Source organism: Octopus bimaculoides, chromosome 12 (genome assembly GCF_001194135.2).
Source record: "Octopus bimaculoides isolate UCB-OBI-ISO-001 chromosome 12, ASM119413v2, whole genome shotgun sequence".
Taxonomy (NCBI): domain Eukaryota; kingdom Metazoa; phylum Mollusca; class Cephalopoda; order Octopoda; family Octopodidae; genus Octopus; species Octopus bimaculoides.
In genome coordinates this window covers 16213356-16220511 of record NC_068992.1, presented here as the reverse complement: position 1 = coordinate 16220511, position 7156 = coordinate 16213356, and the positions used below count along the sequence as shown (strand labels likewise).

General features: G+C 34.5%; 1 protein-coding gene across 4 annotated transcripts in view; it reads left to right on the top strand.

Annotated features, from left to right (window-relative positions):
* Positions 1–7156, top strand: part of LOC106875324 (uncharacterized) — a 317815-nt gene that overhangs the window by 191755 nt on the left and 118904 nt on the right. For all 4 annotated transcript variants that reach the window (XM_052972106.1, XM_052972109.1, XM_014923412.2 and 1 more), the window contains one exon: positions 2035–2117. The gene's annotated coding sequence lies outside the window, so the exon portion shown is untranslated. The remainder of the gene's footprint in view (positions 1–2034; positions 2118–7156) is intronic.

Here is a 7156-nt window from a genome sequence, read left to right as displayed (position 1 = left end):
TATATATGATGGACAAAATGTCTTGGAGGAATGTATTTAATTACAGTTGCACGAGTTACCACTGCGGGTGCAATGTCAATCCAGGTGTTGGTAAACCGTTCTCCACTCCATCTGTTTCACGAGATATTCTGCTGTCTCAAGATGTCTCTCTGTATGCAACGCCTCTGAAACTAAGAGAAACCTAGACCATAGTATGTTACCAAGTAATACTCTTTCACGCAAGAAGTGAATGCTTAGTGATACAACGAGGACTAGGTTTCTATTTCTGCTTACTTGTTGCTCGACAAATTCAAATACAGATATTTCTGCAGTTTTAATGTCCCATTTTATATGCATCGCTCCTCCAAAAGAAATACATGAAACAATACCGGAATATTGCGGGATCTTAAAATGAGATCAATATTTATTTTCCCTTTAGCTAGGTGCAGCATATATAAATTGCAGGTCAGATGAACGGGTTTGGTTCTAATTTTTCCCTAAGGATGTTAATTGCTTCTCGAAATCAGATGATTTACTTTGACTATTTTGATTATTTATTGTTTTCTAGCTTGTTCTATACTAAGTTATAAGTATCGTTTTCAAATTTGGGCACAAGGCCAAAAAGTTCGAGGGATGTGGTGGAACGATTACATCGATCCCTGTACGCAACTGGTACTTATTTTATCGAGATCGAAAGGATGAAAGCAAAGTCGACCTCGGCAGAATTTGAACTCAGAACGTAAAGCCGGACGAGATGCCGCAAAACGCTTTGCCCGGCGTGCTAACGATTCTGCCAGCTCGCCGCCTATCTCAACTACTGATATCTACACTTCGTTCATTTGGATGCATTATAGAACTTTAAATATTACAATGGATTTCGTGTATATGAAATTCAAAGATTAGAGAAAAGTTGTATGATGCGAAACATGTATAATCAATGTAGAATACATCACAAGGTGTCGCAATCAAACGTTGAAATAGTTATATTTGTGTTTTACTTTAAGCTTTTGTTATTACAGGTCTTCTTAAATTAAAATCTAGAGTCTTCTACAACCTATTTCACGTGGAATATGGATTAATTGAAACTAGCCTAATTGACCGTAAATGATATAGCTGTAAGGTTTCAGGTAACAGATAAAAGGTAAAAAAAGGACAAAATAAAATAGAAAGTACGAAACATGACAAGAGAAACCAACACAGTTAATTTGGTGATAATTCTTTAGTTGAAGGTTTCTCTAGTTGTTATCGATTGAATGGAAATATAGTTTTCAGTTGCCTTTGAAGTAATTTCGTATTTTCTACGATTAATATCCTTCTTGCCTAAAGGAAGTTGAATTATAGAAGGAATAGTGTCAAGCTAAAACTACTTTGGTGTTTATCACATTCCTTTCAATTATGAGTTCCATCACTGCAGAAGTCCACGTTGTCTTTCATCTGTTCTGTGTTTAAGAACATAACTCGAAATCAGTTCATAAGATTGCTTTAGACGTCTTCATCCCAGCATGGGATGTGTTGGGTGCTTGTGTGATTGCAAGTAATTCTTAACTCGTTCTTAATTAGCAACAAAACAAACGACTCAGAGAGAGAATAACATTTGGTATGAGACTCTCTATCATTGACTGATGAGAGAACAGTCCATGTATTACACACATTCATAAGATCATACTGGATGTATTAAAGAGCAGAGTTACGCATAGTATAATTTCAAATTTTATTAAAAGTTAATAGCTGTTCCATTAAATTCACATGCCCGCCGATATTTTTTATAGCATCACTCCAGAAGCATTAAAGCAACTTACCAATGTTTGATAATTGCATCTTCATTCTACCATTACGTATATTCCTTGTATACCACATCAAATGCCTTTTATTCCTTTTCTAAATTCATGTTTATCCCTAACTGAATGACCGATGGTACAGAGAGCAGTATATTCTTTTTTCTTTTATAGTTAAATAATCTTAACATTAGTTTCATATACAAAATTTATTTAACTTATATCAGTTTTGTTTTTTCTCTTAGTTAAAGAAAATTCAGTTTATTTTGTTTCTTTTCAGGATTACACATTCATCTCGTTGTGCTTTTATTGATCTCAAAACCAATTACTTCGGTGAATTATTTTGGTGGATGCATATATTAGGTGAGTCATATTACTTATATCTTATATAATGTGTTACATTTCTCTTACTTTATTGCTCCATTAAATGCTCAATTATCAATGTCTTATATAGTTTAATCAACGATATATATTCCTATTCGTTTCTTTAAATACAGTTTAATAACATCAGTAGTCTACCCACTAAAAGTCCTGTGATATTTAAGCTATCTAGTCTATGACTATTCATACAACCTCACTAAAATAACATCTTAGAAGTTAGTAATCACGCTGTTCTCATATATGCTGCGGAGCTAAAATGTCAAACGCCTAATTGGGTTGGTTTTCAATAATTAGATTCGTTTCTGTATATGCTGACAAAAAATCCTAACATACTGAAGAATATTTCGCGTTGTAGTTGCATTAATTCTGAAATGAAAAAAAACATATATATATATATATATGTTGTACCGATTCAGTTGAGCTACCTGTGGCACCCTGCGTGTAATAGCTAAGTATTTAAAGAAACATCTCATTCCTGACTTTCAGAACACATGGAAAACATTTTCAATAATGTGTTCTAAAAAGCTAAAAAAAAAGAATATGAACAATGTTCCTCGTCAGATTTCAATTATTTTCAATCGCATGAGTTCATATGGTGAACGTTAACTTGTATAAGCTTTGTTGGTCAAATATGTCTCTAGAGAAAGTGTATCGAGCGAAAAAATTTGCCATGTGAAATAAGTATTTTATAATGGATTTAATATCATGAGAAAATAGGTTTAATACAAACGATGATTTACATTGTATCGGAAAGTGAATTGAAAGAAAAGCTTTGAAATATGCGGAAATGAGGAAGACTAACTATATCTATGACCACAATTTGAAATCCATTTTTACAGTCAGCTAGTTGCGATCTTAGAAAAGGCAAATAATTTCGCGCACTGGTGGGAGCTTGAATATTGATTTTTTCTCACAAATATATCTGTCAGAGGTCTATATTAAATAGCAAACGCACGCACAACATACAAGAATATACAACATACATACATAGCATACAGAAATATATATATATTTGTGAGTGTGTGTGAGGGGTGTTTATGTATGAATATCTATCTATTTGTCTGTCCCTATGTATTTATGTATGTATGTATGTATATAGTGCACACTTCCCTGATGGTAAGATCAACAATATATATTTGTTTTGTACGTATGTTTATATATTAAGGCAGTAAAATGTAACACATCGTTGAACCAATTGAACGATTGTTCTGTAGTATTTGTTCTGGCTGTTTATGTCTCGAAATCGAATACCGTCGTTGTCAACGACGTCTCTCCTCCCACGAGGTTCGATAATTTGAAGCAGCAATGAAGTACTAAGTTCAAGGGAATTCACAATCCCTTCCCGTACAGTTCTAGGCCTTAAAGTTATCCGAGAAACACACACATACACACTCTCTGATTCCCATTCTAACATACACACACAAACACAACCAGACATGTGTAGACGTATGCATAGCATAGCATGTACGCCTATATATATGTATATATATACATATATATATCTGTACTAATGCATCTCTATGTATATTCCTCTATGTACCGACACATATACACACAAGCACACACATACTCACACACATGATTACAGACACATACTCACACACAAGTACTAACACACATGTACTCACAGGCATACTCACACACACACATACTCTCTCAAATGCACATTTATATACATTGAGAGTAAGAAGAAAAAAACAGAACACTCTCACTGTACATAGTTTGCTTTCTTCCCATCTAATTTTATGGATAGTTTTATTGATGCGGTTGTATAACCTCTTACGTCCTCTTCAAATAATCCATCATCATATATAACCATACACAACTGAACAAGATTTTAGTAGACACATTAACAATGCCTCCAGCAATGGGCATTGCGTTTCCAGGACAATGAGATGCACAATTTCACACATAGAGGAAAAGTACGTGAAGAGAGAAAAAGATCAATGAAATGAAATCCCTTTGATCTACTATCGCCAATCTGTGTATATTTAGAATCTAAAGGCTTTTGAAATACGGAGGTAAAAATTACAGTTTCTTTGGTGACCACGTGATAAGATTACGTTACAAATAGGCGTGAAGTGCATGAGCGGCCATTTGTAAGTTGTTATTGATTATATGAGTCTTTTGTTTTTATTCTATTTTTCTTTCAGTTATTATGCTATCAATCATACACTCATTAAGCACTTGGCGCTTATTCTATTTATGCATCAAGATACGTGTCTACATAAATGCGTGCATAAGTACATACGTACATACATACACACACATATATATATATGCATGTACATATATATATATATATATATATATATATATATATATATATATATACATACATACATACAAACATACATACACGCACACACACACACACACACACACCCACATATGTATATATATATATATATATATATATATATATAAAAGAATGAGATAAAGAGACCAATGGTATAAACAAATTTATATTTTATGTAGAATGTTTTACAGCTGTTTCAGGCAAAATTCAATGTATCCCTTAATAGCAGAAGTTAAGGATTATTAAATCTGTATGAGGAGATTTGCATTAATATATATATATGGATTTTGAAGCAAATAAAGCTACAAAGATGGGGTCTAATTATTGAGTCAAAAGACACACTATGCTCAAAAGACGAGCGTTACCCATTCATATATACACACGCACACACACATACATACACACATGTACACACGCAACAATGTAGAGTACATTTCAGTAGAGTACCCCATCTGTTTTATTATTTTATGCTTTCAGAAAAGCGTAGATTTACTTTAAAACTCCGGTGTAGTAACTTCCTTACGCTAACGAAGGTTGCTCGGTAAAAATTTCGAAGTAGATGTCCACTTCTTGCATGTAAAAATGATATGTACGCATTACTGTTTACCGCCATAAAAGTTTCGTGTAGGTTACGGAAGAAACTGAGACAATTTACTCTTAATATCCCCAGTCACGAATGGCAGATTTTGTAAACTGATGTTTTATTATGAAGAAAACGACACAGACATTGAAAATTCAATAGTCTTCCCTTGATAGTATCTTGCAAGCACCATTACAGCTCAGCGTTTTCTGTTTATATCATTTATTCTCAAATCAAGGATAATTCCATGCTCAAAATACGATGATCGTCCTTGGATTTGTGTAATAAAGTGTCGAGGACTACAATGATAAATACCTATATTAAATGTTGCTTTAACAGTTACAGAGTGATTTGAAATAGTTCGATTGTTATTTGCAGCAGATCACACGATGACTTTAGGCCTTTTCCATGTTTGTTGCACAATGATATATACAAATATTGATGTAAGAGGTAAAGGATAGTGAGGCCCCATTTCTGCACTAGAATGTAGAAATACTAGTATGTTGTGTCTATATTGGAGGCGCAATGGCCTAGTGGTTAGGGCAGCTGACTCGCGGTCATAGGATCGCGGTTTCGATCCCCAGACCGGGCGTTGTGAATGTTTATTGAGCGAAAACACCTAAAGCTCCACGAGGCCCCGGCAGAGGATGGTGGCGAACCCTGCTGTACTCTTTCACCACAACTTTCTCTCACTCTTACTTCCTGTTTCTGTTGTGCCTGTAATTCAAAGGGTCAGACTTGTCACACTGTGTCACACTGAATATACCCGAGAACTACGTGTCTGTGGAGTGCTCAGCCACTTGCACGTTAATTTCACGAGCAGGGTGTTCCGTTGATCGTCGTAAGCGACAGAGTGCCAACAACAATGCGTCTATAACAATGAATTTTAATGCATTCTTTTTATTTCAGCGCTTCTGATGGAATCCCACAATCCATTGCGAATGTTATTGTTATCTGATGAAGCTCTTACATCCAATAATAAAAGCACATATATGACTGGGTATGGATGGCTAGACAGAATATTGGGATATTAAACGCATCGCCCTAAATGCTTAATTCTCTATTATCTCTCAAACCATTCTGTGATACTCTTGAACAACTATCTAAAGAGTTGAAACTTCGGTTACAGGGTCATTCACGATCGTAAGAACTTCACATTGAATAACTTGCAACATTCGTCTCTGGTTTCAATGTGTCAGTTCACATCCTGCCGAAATACCATCGTTTTTCAGCAGTTCAGTGTCGATAAAATATGGACTTATTAAGTACTCACGCTCCTTGGTGTTTTGTTGTTCTTCTATTTCTTCTCCTTCTTCTTTTCTTCTTCTTCTTCTTCTTCTTCTTCTTCTTCTTCTTCTTCTTCTACTTCTTCTTCTTACTATTATTATTATTATTATTATTATTGTTGTTGTTGTTGTTGTTGTTCTTATTATTATTATTATTATTATTATTATTATTATTATTATTATTATTATTATGTATTCTTTTCATGTATTATCATTTTTATATCACCATTGGTCTCTTTGGTGTAAACCAGATTCGATTAGAGCTGGAAAAAGTTTTCTAAAATCCCAACACGCACACAATATGTCACGGCATTGACCTTACAAATGCTTCAGGCGGAGAATGATCGGAGAGGGAAATGCTTCGTTAAGAATTAGGAAAGAAAAAAACATTAGTTTAGATAATGTTTTACTTTTACTATTGAGCTGACGGAAACGTTAGCACGCTGGGCGAAATGCCTAGCGGTATTTCGTCTGCCGTTACGTTCTGAGTTCAAATACTTCCGAGGTCGACTTTGCCTTTCATCCTTTCGGGGTCGATAAATTAAGTACCAGTTACGTACTGGTGTCGATGTAATCGACTTAATCCCCTTGTCTGACCATGTTTTCCCCATCTATATGTAGGCCCTGTGGGCAATAAAGAAATATGCATATATATATATATATATATACATATGACTCAAAAGTCACAAAATCAGAAACAAAATATGTAGGAGGGCGATCAATATATTTACGTAAGTCAATATGAACTTATATAGGTATACCTCTCTCCGCCTCTAACGCGTAACGTTTTGTGTCTCATACTTTACATTCCCTCTCTCCTCTTTCATATGATCATTTATTTTTACGTGTATATATA